Below are 19161 nucleotides of genomic sequence, written 5' to 3'. Positions count from 1 at the left end.
TCACTGCACCCTCCACCTCCCAGGTTCAAGCAATTCTCCTGCCTCAGACTCCTGAGTAGCTGGGATTACAGGCACTTGCCACCACACCTGGCTAATTTTTGTATTTTTTGTAGAGACAGGGTTTCGTCCTGTTGGCCAAGCTGGTCTCGAACTCCTGAACTCAGGTGATCTGCCTTCCTTGGCCTCCCAAAGTGCTGGGATTACAGGCATGAGCCCCTGCACCTGGCCATGGTCTTGATTTTATTATCCACCCAACCCCTGACAAGGTGGGCATGAGCTTTGCATACCACCAGGGCAGTATGATAATGACCAAACCCAACAGGCTGGAGCCAAAAGCATCCTTACCGACCACAGCCCATGCTGCACTCCAGGGGCTCCGCATGTGCTACTCTCCATGGGAACAGTGCCCTGGAGCGGGGTCACACCACGGAAGCCTCCAATGGCACGGGCATGGCCCTCTGGCCTTGTTGGCTGATGCTCTCTGATAATGGGCTCTCCCCACAGATAAAGAGACATTTTCTATGACCTTGAAATGTGTCCTGAAAGGATGAGAATCAGTCATGAATGAACAGATTTAGTTGGGCCATGGTTCTATACCTGGCATAAAGACGACGGGTGGATAACCTCAAATGACTCCCAGGACCAGAAAGGCAGCACACGTGTGAGCTCTGGTGGACTAGAGACACACCCAGCTGAAGGTCTTCAAATGCAAGTTTAGAAACCGTGCTGGCCAGACAAAAGACAGCTGAAGACCAGGTTTAGCCTCCTGGCATCCAGTTTGTGATCTCTGGACTAGGAAGAAAAAAAAAAAGAGGAAAAGCAAGAGATGAGAATAAACAAAAGCAAAGTGTTTTGTTCTCCTACTGACTAGCAGCCACATCCTCTCTCCGTGGTGAAGCGTCTTCCAGACTTTGAAAAATGATCCCCATGAAAGGAACATGTTTCCAGGATGTTTTTCTAGGAATCAGAACGCCCTCCACCAGCCAGCCTCACTCTCTTCTAAGCTCCTTTGGGACCAGAGACATCTTATTAAATGTCTAGCCGACATTAGAAGGAAATCTGCCGCCATAGCCTGGAGGGTTTTCTTCTACTGAAACTAGTTGGCATTGGCCATAATAAAAACCGCACGAGCTTGAAGCTATTTGCGTGGTGTTGTAATGGCAGCGCAGACCAGCCCAGTCTTCTGGTATTCTGTCCTGATGCCTGGCGAAGACGGAAATGAGGAGACACACGATGACTGTCCCTAGTGGTGTTCTGTGTCTGTGCCTGCTAAAGGCACTAACAAAGAAGCCAGTCATTGCCTCACACCATCATTACCCATCCCCTCTGATATGTGGGGCACAGGGTGAGAGCATGATGAGTTAGGAATCAATCACATCCAACTAGGTTGGAAGTAAATGGGACCTTAAGCACAGGGTGCACCCAGCTGGAAGGATTCCTGCAGCTGCTCCCAGCAAAGATATTGCTCGTCCATAGAGACTCCAAACAGGCTTATTGGGGGTCGGTGGGGGGCAGGTGGGAGAAGTAGCAACAGTGGTTGGAGGTCAGGAAGGGGAGGGAGGGGACTGTCAGGCCTTAGGGACTTGGATCACATGTGAGTTCCATATGGCCTGGTCCAGTAAAAATCATTAAAACAATGGTTGTGAGGATTTGGGATCTAATTAAATAATAGATTATAGTTGACTGATTTACTAATGTTTTCTTCTGACGTCAATCAAAGGCATCTTTTCCGTTTCTTTTCCTTGTATTTTTGAAAAGTAGGAAAATTCCAAGGACAGGGGAACAAGAAAGAGGATAGTTCCCTTGTGTGTGCATTTGAGATTCAGTTTGAGGATCTGTTAGAAAACACTGGGAAACTGAAAGCTACAATGAGGGAGGGAAAGGGCAGATGGAATCAGTAGATAAATACCTAATGCCATGAGCTCCCTCGTGCCTCCCACACTACCATCCGGCTGTCCTGGCTCCCAGAACCCTGGTGGGCACAGTTGGAAACCACTGTGGCACCTACCAGGTCACCAGCCTACCAGACGTCCCCCATCCCACCATGGCTCCTGCACCTCTGCCCCATCACTACAGGTCCCCCTGGTCAAAGTAAACCCAGACCCTGGCAGACACTCAGTGGCCTCCTGGTCCCCTGAGGGGGTGGCTGCCTGACCAACAGCCTGCACTTTCCCAAGGTTGGCCTTCATGGCCACCCAGGGGAGCTACAGCCTCCATAGTGCACGGCACAAGTTAAGTATGTTGAATATCACCCCCGGGGAAAGGGCTAAAATAGGAACGAGTTGGCCTAAGAAGACTTCATAATAGAAACATAAAAAGGCTATAATTAATAAATGCATACGGAGACTATTGGGGGAAATGTAAAAATTGACATGAAATTGACGTGATTGGAAAGGCATCAGCTACAAAAGAGCCAGAGAAGAGACAAATATTTTCTTGGTCAGATAAACGGTGAGATTGATAAAGTTTAGATGATATGAGCTACCTTAGCCCAGAAATGCCTATCAGTCCAACCTTGAGACAACTTCCCAGCATTTTTGTGGCTTAAAAACAACAAAGAGAGATAATCTCATTTCACTCAGCACCTCAAAAGAACTCTCTGGTGACACAGTAATATGAAACTCACTAATCAAATGCCTCAGGCTGACTAATCAAGTCAGCCTCCTTCACTTTACTGACAAAGTTCTATCATCTATAAGAAGAAGAATTTCTAACCTGAGTCAACCAATTTAAAATCAGTGATCAATGGGCTGGTCTTTTTGCTTGAGGATGGCACATCATTTTTTTTTTGTTTGGCGGTACACAAGGACAACAAAAAAGTTCCAGGGGAGGTAAGGTTGTCCTGTTAAACCACGAGATTGATGCAAGAAGGACCACAGTAGAGAGCCTATGTCTCCAGAAAAAGATAGAATGACTCCCAAATCTATAAGACTGAACTGAAAGTATGAACAGATCAAGCTAGATCATGCCATCAGAAAAGAAGTTTTCTGGGATGTCACACCCAAAGTGTGACATCCCAGCCCATTTCAAGTTCACCAGAGCTTGTGGGCCCTATATCCCGTATTTGGCCATGATTCTTCAGTCTCTTACAACTTGAGGCTGGTAAACCATCTAACTAGTGCACCTTGTTCCGATTCCAAGCTCCTCACCAAACAATGTGCTATTGACAATCAACATGAAGATTGTTCTATAGGATGAGATAGGTGCGAGCCATTACAATGTATTTTATCTGCATGATAGTTGCATTTTTCAGTATCTGATATGAGCCACAAGTATATACATTTGTTTAGAGCAAATCTTTCTCAAGCATTGGATCTGCTGTCATAATCCTGACTGAATCAGGCTTTGAACCCATAAAGCTAGGGGTAAACCCTCGACCTTGGGGAGGCCTTCAATACCATTATCAATGGCATCAGGCAGCTTCCCTGGATACAACTCACTGCAGACCTTCAGTTCACATCTGTGACTCCCACTTGAGTTCTTTGTTTTCCAGACGTGTATTGTGTGTTGGGCAGCTTTGAGCCTCATCCTCCAGAACCAAGGACATACTTTGTAAGATGTCTGCCTACGGGTTTTTTCTCTTTGGTCAGTCACCTGGTCACTCTGAGGATTAAAGGCATAACCCAGGTTTCGGCACACCCAGCTCTGGTCAACTGAGTGAAAACAACTCTAGTGCAGATGCCTTGAATATCCCTGACTTCCAACCATTTTATATGGGGCAGAGTCCCAGAGAGACAGTGATGGCCTCCAAAGTTAACTGAGGGTTATCGGCCCCTTTTTCTCTCCAGTCAGGCTCTCACAGGCTCGCCTGGATGGCAAGTTCTCCACGGATGTTAGCAAGTGCTTTCTTTCAGCCTACTACATGTCAGTATCCCCAGTGCCTAAGAGGGTGCCTGGTCAGGCGGATCATGAAGTCAGGAGATTGAGACCATCCTGGCTAATGTGGTGAAACCCCAACTCTACTAAAAATACAAAAACTTAGCCAGGTGTGGTGGCGGGCGCCTGTATTCCCAGCTACTCGGTTGGCTGAGGCAGGAGAATGGCGTGAACCCGGTAGGCGGAGCTTGCAGTGAGCCAAGATCGCACCACTGCACTCCAGCCTGGGCGACAGAGCAAGACTCCATCTCAAAAAAAAAAAAGAAAAGAAAAGAAAAAAAGAGGGTACCAGATACATAGCAGGGACTCAGTAAGTGATTTGGAGTGAACGAATGAATGAATGAATGCAGGCAGTGTTTCTCTACCTTGCCTCTGCCTCCAAGTTATTCACAAGCACAACATGTCCTAGAAGTAACAACTCTCATGACACAAAGGGATTCTCAGTGGTATGGGAGGGAGAGGAAGTCAGTTGCATATCAAAATATCTACGGCCTTAAGTTTAATAACACCCCCCCTTCTCCCCCAGCACACACAGACGCACACATCGCAGGAGATTCTAAAACTGCCACACTGACTCTTTGGAAAGAGAAAAAAGGAAACACTTGTTGGCTTCCTCCATGGAGGCATCCCGCCCACCTTGGACAAAGCCAGGCAGAGCCTGGGGAGCAACCAGAGAAGGAGCGTGCTGGTTCTCCAAGGCTCTGCTCCTTCTCATCCACCCACACGCAAGGAGCCTAACTCACTCACAGCACTGGGTGTTTGCCATTTCCTGTATGGAAAATGGTTACGGTAATTTTGTTTTCAAAGAAACAAGCCTCCCACTCAAACACACCATGCCAAAGGAGAAACCAGGCTCGCGAGAGCCCACTACAGGGCTCTGCATGGAGCGGCACTTCCTTCTTGCCACAGACAGCACCTGTCTGCTCCTCCTCCTTGTGGTGGAAGCCTATGGCTGCCCGGCCTTGGGAACCCAGGCTGAGCCCCCAGGTTACTCCCACCATGGCTCTGGGGACGTGGGGGCACACTGAGAGTCTTTGGGGTCCCAAAAGATGGAGACAAAAGAAGGTCAATTTTGAAGTGAAATTCCCTGGAGAGGAATCCAAGAGGAGGCTCCAGGAGCTCTGCCCAGCAGGCACAGTGAATACCTTGAGCAAGGAACTATCAAATGCCAAATCAGGACCCCAGGACCCACTGGCCTATAATCCCCAGCCTCTGGGATCCCCAAGGCCCCCTGGATGTGGGAGTGGCTGGCATGTCACAACCTCAAGCTGTCCTCTCTCCCACCTGTCACCACAGCGACACCCATGAAGCAGCAGAAGTGTGCCCTGAAGACATGGCACAAAGCTGAGGTGAGGCAGGAGGAGGGAGGGCAGCTGTGGGGGTCCACTCACCTTTGGCATTTAGTCCAAACACCTGGGTGACATCCTCATCCCTGCTACTTCTCTGAGTTCTGTAAAGTCCAGGCCATGATTTTCCCAGGGACAAACACCTTGCATGGTGACTCCGGACACTAAGCCTCACTGGGAGTCTCTGTAGCCCTGCGTGACTGCTCAGGCTCCAGTTAATAACCAGATCCTGCTGCCTGCCCATGTCTGCCACGTTCCTGTGCCAAGAGGAGTAGAGGAAGACCCTGTTCCCCGAGCACATCAGCGCTGCTCTGACCCACCGCTTGGAACAGGCTGCCTGTACTTGCAAATCCCTAAGAGGAGCAGCCGCCAGTCATGGGGTGCTCACCACACACCAGGCCCAGTGCTAAATGCTCAAAGTGCCCTCTCCCTTGGACATCGAGACTCTCATTATGCCTTTTTTATAAGTGAGACTTCGAAGAATTGAGACTATACTCTCACAATGACCTTCACCCCTCTGTCCAGTAGAGGCAATTTATAAAACCAGGATCTGGAATTAAGTTTGTTGCTTCAGAGGAGAGTTGTATCCCAGATGTGGAAATACAAGAACCCCTTGAGCAGCCGTCCCTGCATCCCTCACTGCATCTAACTAATTAAATCAACATTTTCAACAGCCTCCCTGCGCCTGGCACCATCTTGACCTGCGTTAGCCTCTCCCCGAGTGCTGGTATTCAACATTTGCCATGAGAATAGCAGTGGTCTGAGGACCTGGTGCTGCTAGACACCAGGTCTCAGCCTGACCTTTGAGAACAGAGTGACTGTTTACTCACTGCCTCCCCACCAGACACAGGAGACGGGACTCCCTAAGATGCTTGCCTTACAGGCAGCGAGAATCCCCCCAAAGCAAAGCTAAAAAGGGATCTGTCTTCAAGGACGCTGGGGCCCTCCTTTTTTTTTTTAAGGAAGAAAATAAAAACGTGGTAAAAAGTGCTGAGAGGATTGAATTATAACACATCAGAAGGAAAAGAGAATCTGCAGTTGTCCTTATTGTCGTCAGCCTGTTCAGTAATGAGTGGGGAAATGAGAAGAGGAAAGCAACCGGAAGAACACATGACCCAGAAAAACCTGGCCCTTTGCAAATGCTGAGCTGGGTCTCCTTCTCTCAGGGTGCTCCAGAGCAGAGGCTCTCAGTGAGATCCCTGGACCGGCAGCAGCAGCATCACCAGGGAGCTTGTTAGAAATGCACATTCTCAGGCCTCATCCTAAGCCGTACTCAATCAGAAACAGGGTGGCCGGCCTTGTAGCCTGTGGTTGCTCATTTGAGAACCTCTGTTGTAGGGGAAAAGAAGTACCTGGGATATATTTACAGCTTCTTTACTCTTTCTGGAGCTGCAACACAGCTGCAAAGCCATGAGCGCAAGCCAAGGAGAGCCTGTGCCATTAGTGCAGATCATGACTGGATCAGCATGTTGAATCCCAACTTTTTGAGTCATCTCCAAGGTGAAAGTGTTGTTTCCCCAACCTTATTTGCTCCAACCTTTTGAAAATCAGTTTTCTGGCCACACTCTGCCTCTTGCTCCCTTGCCAGGCAGATGGGAAGTAGGATTCCCCGAGAGGATCAGGAAGAATCTCGTTGGACTAAATTAAGCCAATCTTCATCACATGCCTAAAACTACCTTAGGATCTTTACAGGACCTTGAAAAACACTGGCTCCTGTTCCTTTGTCTTACTTCTTGCATCTTCCCAGACCACAGCACAGCCTGACTCAATTCTTCTGACATAAATATGAATCACAGACCCTCCATAAGTACCAGCCCGGATAGGGACACAATCTCTCCCATTGAGAAATGTCCCATAGCATTATTTTGTCCAATCATCCATTTCCACTGATGGCTCAGAAATCACATCCGTGCCTTGTTATTGAAATGTACAGTTTGACACTGTTTTATTACAAAGACAAAGCCACACTGTAAAAGCATGTATTCGGCAAATCACTGGTCAGCACAGACATCGGTATCCCCAGGACTCCCTGAGATACAGCAGGAGGGAAGAGCCATTCTCTGTGGGTGATTTGCCTATTTTCTCTTTAAGGGACGGGAGAGAAGTTCTGGCTTAAGGGCCCCCAATTTAAATGTATGTCACTGTCATCTCACTGTTAGATCAGCTGTCAGCGACCACTCTCAGACTGTGTGAAGTCACAGTCTTTGACACAGCTTACATAGAAACGGTGACCCTGTGATGCTAGGGAGCCAACGACATAGAGAGGCGCCCACAGTGGGGCCTGTGAGCAACTGCTGATGACCAGATTCTACTTGTGGCTGGGATTCGAGGAGTTCAGTGAGATTGGCTCTGTCTCCAGTGATGGGACTCTCCATGTGGTAGAGGAGGGCTTAACTGGCAAGGTCACTGGGGGTGGGAGTGACACAGATACAACCTCTGCCAGCCTTGCTCTTTCCCCCAGCAACTAGGAGTCACTCATTTTCCCCTGCAAAGAAGGAACTGAGCAGGTTGCTCATTTGCCTAACTCAGAGTCCTCTGAATTCTCCAGATGCCAGGCCGTCTGCCACTCTTCTGCGGAGGGGACGGCCACAGGGGCTGGAAGCAAATTATCTTTAATGATCCTAGAAGGATCCCTTCTGGGGCCAACCTGCTCTCCATATGCCAAACGCCTGCTACATCGAGCTCTCTTTCTTCTCCATCCCCAGAAGCACCTCTTTTTGTGCCTCATTTAAAGGGTCTGAAAGGCAAATGGCTTCCAGACCTCTTCTACCTCATATCTTGAGCTCATTAATGGAGACAAAGGGGGACTGGGGGAAAAGTCGCCAAATACAAAACATTTTCAATGGGAAACCAAATATCATATGTTCTCACTTCTAAGTGGGAGCTAAGCTATGAGGACGCAAAGGCATAAGAGTCATATAATGGACTTTGGGGACTTGGTGGGGGGCAAGTTGGGAGGGGGGTGACGGATAAAAGACTACATATACTGGGTATGATATACACGGCTCAGGTGACAGGTGCACTAAAATCTCAGAAATCACCACTAAAGAACCTTTCCATGCAACCAAAAACCACCTCTACCCCAAAAACTGTTGAAATAAAAAAACTAATTTAAAAAAACTGTATTTTTTGTTTTCTGTTTAACATTCACTCACGCCTGGGCACAAGCATTTAGCAAGCTGGGCTAGCCTCCATACAAAAGGACAATAGAACCTCATTGAAATAAACACTTATTTATTCAATAAATATTTATAAAACACATTCTTTAAGGCATTATGCTAGGAGTCCCAAAGTAAACTAATGCTGAGCAAAACTAACGTAGCCCTTTCCTCACTGAACTTCAGTGCAGAGATCAGACAGGCATTCAACAAGAACATAAACCAATGTATGTGTGATTTCAATGCATGCTAAGTGCCAGGGAGAAACAAAGCACAATGATGCGGCTGAAAGGAGATCACTCAGGGAAGGCCTTGCTGAGGAGGAAATATTTTTTTATTATTATTATTATTATTATTATTATTATACTTTAAGTTCTAGGGTACATGTGCATAACATGCAGGTTTGTTACATATGTATACTTGTGCCATGTTGCTGTGCTGCACCCATCAACTCGTCAGCACCCATCAACTCATCATTTACATCAGGTATAACTCCCAATGCAATCCCTCCCCACTCCCCACTCCCCATGATAGGCCCCGATGTGTGATGTTCCCCTTCCCGAGTCCAAGTGATCTCATTGTTCAGTTCCCACCTATGAGTGAGAACATGCGGTGTTTGGTTTTCTGTTCTTGCGATAGTTTGCTGAGAATGATGGTTTCCAGCTGCATCCATGTCCCTACAAAGGACACAAACTCATCCATTTTTATGGCTGCATAGTATTCCATGGTGTATATGTGCCACGTTTTCTTAATCCAGTCTGTCACTGATGGACATTTGGGTTGATTCCAAGTCTTTGCTATCGTGAATAGTGCCGCAATAAACATATGTGTGCATGTGTCTTTATAGCAGCATGATTTATAATCCTTTGGGTATATAGCCAGTAATGGGATGGCTGGGTCATATGGTACTTCTAGTTCTAGATGCTGAGGAGGAAATATTTAAGGCAAAACCTGAAGTATAAAAATAGGCCAGCCATGCAAGCATTCAGGAGGGAAAGTGTCCCATGCAGAGGAAACAATGCGTCAGAAGACCAGGTATGGGAAGTGTTGCATGAATTTAAGGAACACAAAGCAGTCAGAGTGGCCCAAGTGACATGAGTGAGATGGTGGGGAGTAGAACAAGATGGAATTGGAAAGGTGGGCAGGGGCTGGATCAGGGGAGGTGGGGTTGGGAAGGTGGGCAGGGCCTGGACAAGGGAGGACCTTGATAGCCATACTATGAGATCTGGACTTTTTTCCAACATGTAATGGAATACCATTGAAGTGTTTTAAGAAGGAGTGTCATATGGTATAATATATCTTTTTAAAAAAAATATCTAGGCTACTCTGAGGAGAAAAAATAAATTGAAGGAGCTGGAGAGAAAGTAGGAGACAAGTAAGCAGCTGGTGTGGTTGTCCTGGTGAGAAATGTTGCTGTCTGGAGTTCTGCATTAGCAGCAGAGATGGAAGGAAGTGGATGTATTTGAGATATCCGGGTGATGTGGAAGAAGAAGAAATCAAAGACCGCACAAGATTTCTGACCGGGACAATTAGATGAATGATGGTCCCAGTAGAGATGGACTGAGCACTCTGGTGACAAAGGCCATGCCTGTTGAGAAACAGAGGCAGGGGTCAGGCATCCAGAGGGCTGCTCTGAGCATGCCTGTGCAGAGTCAGTCCATGTGCTGACGCCCACCAGCAGTGCCCCAAACGTTCCTTCCTCACTGCTGGCCATTAGCCAGAACATGGCAGGGAACTCGCAGCTCCACGTCTCCTGGCATCAGCAGCTATAGCAAAACAAAACCAACTTTCTGCTTTCAACATTTGGCGTTGAAACACAAACAGAAACATCTCAAAAAACACCATTCATTTGGGTTTCCCATTATTCACACAGATTGGGTTGCCTTCTTGCTCATGACAGTCCGAGAACTAGCAGTAGGCCAGGCTTCTATACGGAGTTACTTGTTGACTAAGGAAATGAGAAGATCTACAGCCTTCAAGAACCCTGGTAATCCCAGATGTAAAGTTTCTACATCTGCTCTCCCTGGTTCCACTTTGTGAACCGTCCCTCATTCCCATCTCTAAAATGCACGAGCCCTTAACTTGGACACAGTTGTGAATATCGTGGTGCCCAAAAAGACATGTAGTCTGACTTATATAATAAACCCAAGAATTCAACCAAGCTTTATAACTTCTCTCACAGCAGGTATAACTCTTTAAATTTTTATTGTACTTGTCTGTCTGTGTGTTATCTCTTCTACTAAATGCTTTGAAGGCAGGTTCTTTGGCACGGTCTGGGACTCTGTAAAACTTACTCTGGCTTGCTCATTGGAGGGAGACGCTTAATAGTTTCCGATGATGATGTCACAAATCTCCAATGCCATTGTCAATTGGGAAGTTTAATTCAGACCTGTCCTTGGAGGTGAGCTTAAATGGAAAAAAATGTAGGACCTCCAAGCTATCATCCATCCAAGTCAAAACAGCATTTCCTGTTCACAGCTAGCTAACAAAAGTACCAGATGTAAAATCATGACGTCAAGGAGGTGCAGTAAGGAGTGCAGGAGCAGGCTCTGTGTCACGCTTCCTGGGCCCAAATCCCAGCACTGTCTCTTACTAGCTTTGTGAACTTAGCAAGTCACTTGATTTCTTTGGACCTAGTTTTTTGTTTTTTTTTTTTAAATCTTTAAAATGGAGATAATGTTAGGGTTATTACGAGGATTGAATGAAATAATATGCGTAATCAGCTTACAACAGTGCTCAAGAAGTGATCATAGGGCCAGACACAGTGACTCACACCTGTAATCCCAGCACTTTAGGAGGCCAAGGCAGGTGGATCACTCGAGGCCAGGAGTTTGAGACCAGCCTGGCCAACACAGTAAAACCCCATCTCTACTTAAAAAAGAAATAAAAATTTGCTGGATGTGGTGTTGTACACCTGTAGTCCCAGATACTCAGGAAGCTGAGGCAGGAGAATAGCTTGAACCCAGAAGGCAGAGGTTGCAGTGAGCCAAGATCCTGCCACTACACTCCAGCCTGGGCAACAGAGCAAGACTCTGTCTCAAAAAAAAAAAAAAAAAAAGAAGTGATAATGGTGATGATGGTCAGGATGATGGTGATGGTAAGAGTGATGGTGAGGATGGTGAATGATAAACATCTTGGACATGGGGAGCTGAAACCAAGCTGAGTTGTTTCTAGGGAGTCACTGAGCTTATAGAGTGCTTTGGGCAGGTTTTGAGTGGGGAGGCCTAATGAGAATGGAATGATTTATGGCAACACGGGACTTTATGAACAGTGCTTTGCAGAAGCCATCTAACCACAGCTGTAACTCATGTTGGCCCAAAAGATATCACATCACAGAACATGGAGCAACAATAACTTCCACTATTTCCTTCATTCTTTGATGCCAGAAACAAATGTGACCATGAGGCAGCTCATCATCCCTATAGCCTTTCTGCCATCCTTGGTTAGTGCCCAGCTCCCTGCCTTGTCTCTCAGCCTCCTTTAGATCCATTTATAGAAGATGACTTTTAGACGCTACTCCTGTATTCTTCAAGATAATGAGGAAATGCCTAATTACATGTTAACCTACCAAAAAAAAAAAAAAAGACTAATTAGATGACCAGGCCGTTAATAATACTAGCGTGAGAATACAGACCAAGAGGGTCATCCAAGACCCTATTTCTCAGAGGAAAAAGAAGAGGAGAGGATGGAGCATAAATTCTGGGCTTGCACAGAGTCCCAGCTAGAGGGTTTTTGCATTGTCTTCTAGCAGACACATTAGCTGGATGGAGGACACTGTCACAACTGCCTGTCATGCTTGTTCCTGCCACTGGTCATTTGACCGATCCTGTCTCATCCCCTTCTTGACTCCTGGGTAAGACTCCTGATCCCTTGCTTTGTTTAAACACCCTCCATCCACCTTTAAGATATCAGAGCAGGAAGAGTGCATGAATCCATTTGCTTCAATCCCCCTCTTCCAACTGAACAACAGTTTGTCCCCAACCTACAAATGCTCTTTGACAGAACTAGACTTTACTTCCCCATCAAAACCCTCTTACCATCAGCCAACAATCCCTAGACAATTCCAGGCAGAGAATAAGGGAGAAGAAACCTTCCCAAGCGACCTCCTGTCCAGGCAACTCTGAAACAAAGCAAAAGGTGTGGATTTGATGAGAGATCACAGATTCCAAAGCCGAGTTAGGAGTGTAAATGCCAGCCATCCTCTATGAGCAGCTCTTCCCTGTTCCATGCAAGATATGACTGGGAGATGTGCCCCATGGCACTGGCCAACTGCTGCTGCGAGACATCCCAACTCAAGGAGCAACCTCAGCCAGGGAAAGTGTGAACTCCACTCATAAGCAATTGGTGGAATGAAGCTTGCAAGCAGGGGAATCCACGAGACCTGTCGGAAGCTGCTCCTTGGTGTACCACGCTGCACCTTACACACACACACACACACACACACGCACACACCATTCACAAACCCAGATTCATGTACTGACTTTCTATAGGCACATGATGGCAAGAACTCAGCATTAGAAAACCCTGTGTTTTGGGCTGCTTTTCCGGTAGAATCCAGGAATTATATCTTGAGGATATTTTATATAGCTAATGCGAATTCAATTACATGCATTGTGAGTAGGAGGAGGGACAGGGAAAGAGAGAAGAAATTGCAGGGTAATTTGTCCTCCAGTCCACACGGAATCACGAGCTCCACTGTCAGCCTCAGTTCCCGTGGGTCCTTTACAATGTGAGTGGCTCTTAATGCTGACGTAAAGCAACCACTGTCTTGGCTTGCCTGGGACTTCAGTGTTACCCAGGATGCAGAACTTTCAGTGCTAAAACCAAGACAGTTTCAGGCAACTGGGACAGCTGGTAACCTAATCACAGCCTGTAATTCCTGTGTCTAAAGATCCTTTTCTATATTTAAGATGCTGTGGGGCCAGGCGCAGTGGCTCATGACTGTAATCCCAGAACTTTGGAAGGCCAAGGCAGGCGGATCACTTGAGGTCAGGAGTTCAAGACAAGCCTGGCCAATATGGTAAAACCCTGACTCTACTAAAATTATATATATACAAAAATTATCTGGACGTGGTGATGCACATCTGTAGTTCCAGCTACTCAGGAGGCTGAGGCAGGAGGATGGCTTGAACCCAGAAAGTGGAGGTTACAGTGAACCAAGATCATGCCATTGCACTCCAGCCTGGGAAACAGAGCATTCGTATTACCCACTGGATATTACTTTCTGCATTAGACATTCATGACACATAATTTAGCACAGGATTTTACACACTCAAGGGTTTCATGGTAACATCAGAAATTTTCCAAAGATGGTTTTGAATCGGAGACTTTTCCCTTACCTGATGACTTTGAAGCCCATAAAAGATGAAGTTCACCACAGAGGGACTGGGCCACTGAAAACCCAAGGCTCAGAGACAAATCCCAGGCACAGAAGAGTCTCACATTTGTGGGACGCCAACAGGGCCATGCACACAGCCAACATCATGAGTGGCCCAGGCTCAAACACTCACGGCTCTCCCCAGCCAAGACAGTCGCCTGCCCAGTTGCCAGCTGATCTGTCGGCAAGGGGGACTCTCTGTGAGGTTCTGGGTACGTTACTGGTCCCCTCTGTGTTCTCAGCATCTCATAGCTTTCAAAGTTTTAAAAACACGTGGCCAGACACAGTGGCTCATGCCTGTAATCCCAGTGATTTGCAAGGTGGGATGATTGCTTGAGGCCAGAAGTTTGAGACCAGCTCTTGGCAACATAGTGAGACTTCATCTCTACAAAAAAACTATTAAAAAATAAAACACTTTAAAAAGACCACATTTTATAGCACACACTGAGATATTTGATGTGGAAGTCTTTTTACAATATGAATGTGATGCCATTCATATTATAAAAAGCACGATATTGCCACAGTCCCAACCCTCTGCCTGCATCTCCTCCCCAAAACCCCACACCGCTGGGGCTAACCAGGGAGAGCAGGCCAGTGGCCTGCACCCACAAAAGGAGAATCAGAGTCTATAAATGAACATAAGGCCTGGGTGGGCGGGCTGGCTCTGTTCCAGACCCAGAACTCCTGCCTGTCTTGGGAAGGGGAGCTCTATGAGAAATCGGCTATCACAGAGCAAGTCCAAGGTGAAATAGTTCATGATTATTCAAAGTCAGAGGCTGATGCTGGTGTGTGGAGGTGGCAGTACCTGAGCTGCATTTTGAAGACTGGGTAGGACAAGGATTAGCACATGGGACAGGAGAGGGGAAGGGATTCGAGGCAGGGCAACAGTGTGACTAACCGCAGGGACAACAAACATTTCTCAAGTGCCTACTCTGTGCAAGGGGGCTGTGATAGATGCTGGGGTGAAGGGAAGGGCCAGGCACTGTGTCCCCCTGGAAACTGCTAAATGCTCTCCTCCTTGGCCTTTCTTTTCTCTTCCTCGCACCTTCTCTCCATCTCAACCACTCCCATCATTGATGTCAGCTTCATCTCATCACTGCTGGCTTGAGACTCTCCAGCAATTCTCTTTGGCGTTTTTAGACCAAATGTGATCTCAGCATCGTCCTACAGTGCCTGGCCAGCTGCAGTCTGCACACCTTCCCATACACTTTGCTCACACTTCTCAGATACCACCTGTACTCCCACGTGTGACTTTAATGACTAAAAGGCAGAGAAGCAGGAGGAAAGAAAGCAGTAGTAGAAGTGCTGGGCTCAGTGCCATAGGGAATTGCTTTTAGGACTAGGCTCTGCAGCCACTTAGCCCTAGGGTCTTGGGCAGGTGACTAACCTCTTGGGCCCTCATCTCCTCATTCAGACGGGAGAAGCGTGCTCTTATTGGACACTGACTCAGCTCAATAAGCAGGACATATTGTTTGTATTGCTTCATTTAATCCCCACAATGGCCTTGGGAAGTAAACCTTCATGCATCTATTTTACTATAGACCAGGGAGTTGAACCACTTAATCTCCAAAGGCCCTTTCAATTCTAAGATTTATGATTCCATAAAAGAGTTTAATTCTGAGGCTCAGTAACAGAAAGAGGGCAAGAATGTTTCCTGTATTAGTTATCTACAGCTGCATAATGAGTTACTCCAAAACTTCCCAGCTTGAAACAACAAATGGTAATTATCTCCATTTTCCACGGGGCAGGACCCAGAGTGCCTTACTTAGCTGGCTGGTTCTGTCTCGGGGTCTCACAGGAAGTGGCAGTCACTATATCAGCTGGGGCCACAGAGCTACAGAGCTGCAGGATCCACTTCTCAGCTCAGTCACATGGTTGTGGGCCAGTCTCTGGGTCTCAATGGCTGTTGGCCGGAGGCCTCAGTAACTGCCCACGTGAGCTTCTCCCAAGGGCTGCTCACAGCATTTCCCCAGAGTGAGGGATCCAAGGGAAAGAAAGAATGTGAGAAGTCCCAACGCCTTTTATGACCTAGTCAGAGTCACACATTATCACTTGTACCTTGTTCTATTCGTTACAAGGGACTCACATAGTCAAAGGGTGGGGAATTCAGTTCCACCTCCTAAGGAGATCAAGAAATTTGTGCCGTCTCCTTAAAACCATCATACTCTCCCATTCCAAGGGGAAGACAATCAGCAAAGGTAAATCCAAGGGACAAACATCCTTAACGATGGGAGAAAGTAGGTCCAGAACATGGGCTTTGAAATCAAACCACCTTGAGTTTGAATCCCGGTCCCCAGTCACTTGAAGAACATACAACCTTGGGCAAATCCCCTAACTTCCATGAGTTTTAATATTAGTGGCCTCATCTGTAAAATCATGACAATGATAACTTCTTTGTATAGTTACTATATATAGCAAATGCAATGTTCTGTAAAGCTAACAGACATTAACAAACAGCATGAAATAGTAGCTATACGATATGCCTCTCGTTTTACAATAAACTGTGCACATCTCTAGCAACGATAGGAAGTTACTGGATTAGAAGAATGTGAGACATTAGAAGAAATATAGATACCTCTAGGGGAGGGGTGATGAGTCCAGGAAATCAAAAGTGTGATCAGTAGACACCTTAATTTTTTGTTGGTGGCAGCCATTGTGGCTGTGAAAGCAAGAGGCTTCAATATCTTTTTGCTGTTGTTGTTTTATTCTTTGTGTCCATTGTAATTATATTTGTGTTATTTAAATATCACCATTTCTACTGCTATTGCGACAAACTACCACACACTCAGCAGATTAAAATAATACAAAGCTATTATTTCAAAGTTTCTGTAGGTCAGATGTCCAACATGGGTCCCACTGACTAAAACCAAGGTTCCTTACTGGACACTGAGGAATACAATTCCAAACCTATGCAGGTTGTTGAACAAATAAATTCATCTCCTGGCAGTTATAGGACTGAGGTCCCTGTTTCCTTGCTGGCTGGGAGGCAGGACCGCCTTCAGCTCTTAGAGGCCTTTCTCAGGTCCTTGCACGTGGGTGCCTACAGCTCAGAACGGGCAACAGCATGTGAAATCCTTCTCACACTTGGAATCTCTCTGACTTCCTCTTCTGCTGCATCTCCTCTGCCATTTTCTTCCTTTGCACCTCTCTGGCTTCAGTCAGAGAATATTCTCCACTTTTAAGGGCTTGTGTGATCACACTGGGCCCACTCAGATAATTCACGAGAACATCCCTATTTTAAGGTTGGTAATCTTATTTACATCTGCAAAGTCCCCTTTGCCATGTAACACCCAACTTATTAATTCGGATAACCCAGATATTAGGGCATGGACACCTTCGGAGGCAACTACTCAGCCCACCACTGGTGCTAAATGGCTTCCCTGATCTGCAGTAGAACCACCCACATCGTCAATAGGATATACAAACCGAGAGTCCAAGCCAGAGGGTTTAGATTTGGGGACGGGTCCCCAGACCCTGAGAATTGGCAAGAACACGTGAGGATGCTAGTGTTAGAGAGACAGGACTAGCCCGTAAGTGAACCAGGCAGAAATTCTAGATTAGGGCAACTAGATAGAAAACCACCACCTGGGCTGGGTGCAGTGGTTCACACCTGTAATTCCAGCACTTTGGGAGGCCGAGGCAGGTGGACCACCTGAGGTCAGGAGTTCAAGACCAGCCTGGTCAACATGGTGAAACTCTGTCTATACTAAAAACACAAAAACTAACCAGGTGTGGTGGTGCACACCTGTAATCCCAACTGCTTGGGAGGCTGAGGCAGGAGAATCTCTTGAGCCCTCATGAATGAATGAAAGAAAGAAAGAAAGAGAAAGAAGGAAGGAAGGAAGGAAGGAAGGAAGGAAGGAAGGAAGGAAGGAAGGAAGGAGGGAGGGAGGGAGGGAGGGAGGGAGGGAGGGAAGGAAGGAAGGAAGGAAGGAAGGAAGGAAGGAAGGAAGGAAAGAGAAAGAGAGAAAGAAAAGAAAACACCCCCTGAAATTAGCATCAGGAAGATGCACGGTTCATACCACAAGGCAGAAACCCAGTTACTCTGCCCATAAGGTCAAAGCGGCCCATAGCAAGACTGTCTAGGTGGTGGGTGGATCTGCTGGGCTCCTGAATTAAGCATCCTCAGAATTTCCTGACTGAGAATAGGGTGGCCTGAACCTGTAGGCTGCCTGTCAGTGTTTCCAACTGGACAAATTTTAATTTGAAGGGAGAGAGCTGGGTAAGCCCTCATAGCCCTCTTTCTGAAAGCTCCCAGTAGGGCCTGGGGTAGAAGAGGCATAATTCACAAATAGCCTCATCTTAGCAATGTTGCCCTTCTACGTGTATTCAACTACCAAGAGATGAGAAAGTCCTCTAGTTAGTTACTCAAGGTATCCATTTGCTTTCTTCATCTTTGATGTAAGTGTGTGTATTTCTGTGTGTGTCCTTCATTTTTAAAGCTAACCCACCAACCTCTTTTCTGTCCCTGGACCTGATGAGATGCTTATTACACTGCTCTATGTTGTAAAGGTGAACATAGCCACGGCAGCAGAGCCCTCCCTAGACCATGTCACCTTGGTGCAATCATTTTGAGTAACACCACTCAAGACAGTGACAGGTAGGTAGAGGAGGTGATAGAGACAATCTCCAGCCCACACAGGAAAAGATTCAGGAGAAATCCCATCTTCTAGCACCCTCTTCTCTGTCCCCAAGACAGAGGAGAGACAAATCTTTTGACTTCCTGAAAACACCAGTGCTTGTTCCCTTCCATTCTGTCCACCCTGTCCCCAGGCTACGTTTCCATCTGGCTGCCCTCTCCTCACCAGCAGTTTCGCTGCTGAAGGTTGTATTGGTTACTCTTATGTGTCAACTTCACTACACCATGTGATACTCAGATTAAACTGGATGCATCTGTGAGACTGTTTCTGGATAAGATTAGCATTTGAGGCCAGGTGTGGTCATGGCTCACCACTGTAATCCCAGCACTTTGGGAGACTGAGGAGGGCATATCGCCTGAGGTGAGGAGTTTGAGACCAGCCTGGGCAATGTGGTGAAACCCCATCTCTACTAAAAATAGAAAAATTAGCTAGGCATGGTGGTGTGTGCCTGTAGTCCCAGCTACTTGGGAGGCTGAGGCAGGAGAATCATTTAAACCTAAGAGGAAGAGGTTGCAGAGAGCCGAGATTGAGCCGCAGCACTCCAGCCTGGGTGACAGAGCAAGACTCTGTCTCAAACAAAAAGAAAAAAAAAAGATTAGCACACTTGAATTGGTGAACTCAGTAAAGCAGATAGCCTCCCCAATGTGGGAAAGCATCACCGAATTTGTGGAGGGGCTAAGTAGAACAAAAAGGCAGAGGAAGGAGGAATTTGTCCCTTTTGCTACCTGCCTGAGTGTTTGAGCCGGAGCATTGGTTTTCTCCTG

The sequence above is a fragment of the Chlorocebus sabaeus genome, chromosome 21, assembly GCF_047675955.1.
Source record: "Chlorocebus sabaeus isolate Y175 chromosome 21, mChlSab1.0.hap1, whole genome shotgun sequence".
Classification (NCBI taxonomy): Eukaryota; Metazoa; Chordata; class Mammalia; order Primates; family Cercopithecidae; genus Chlorocebus; species Chlorocebus sabaeus.
Note: the sequence above shows the minus strand (reverse complement) of the source record.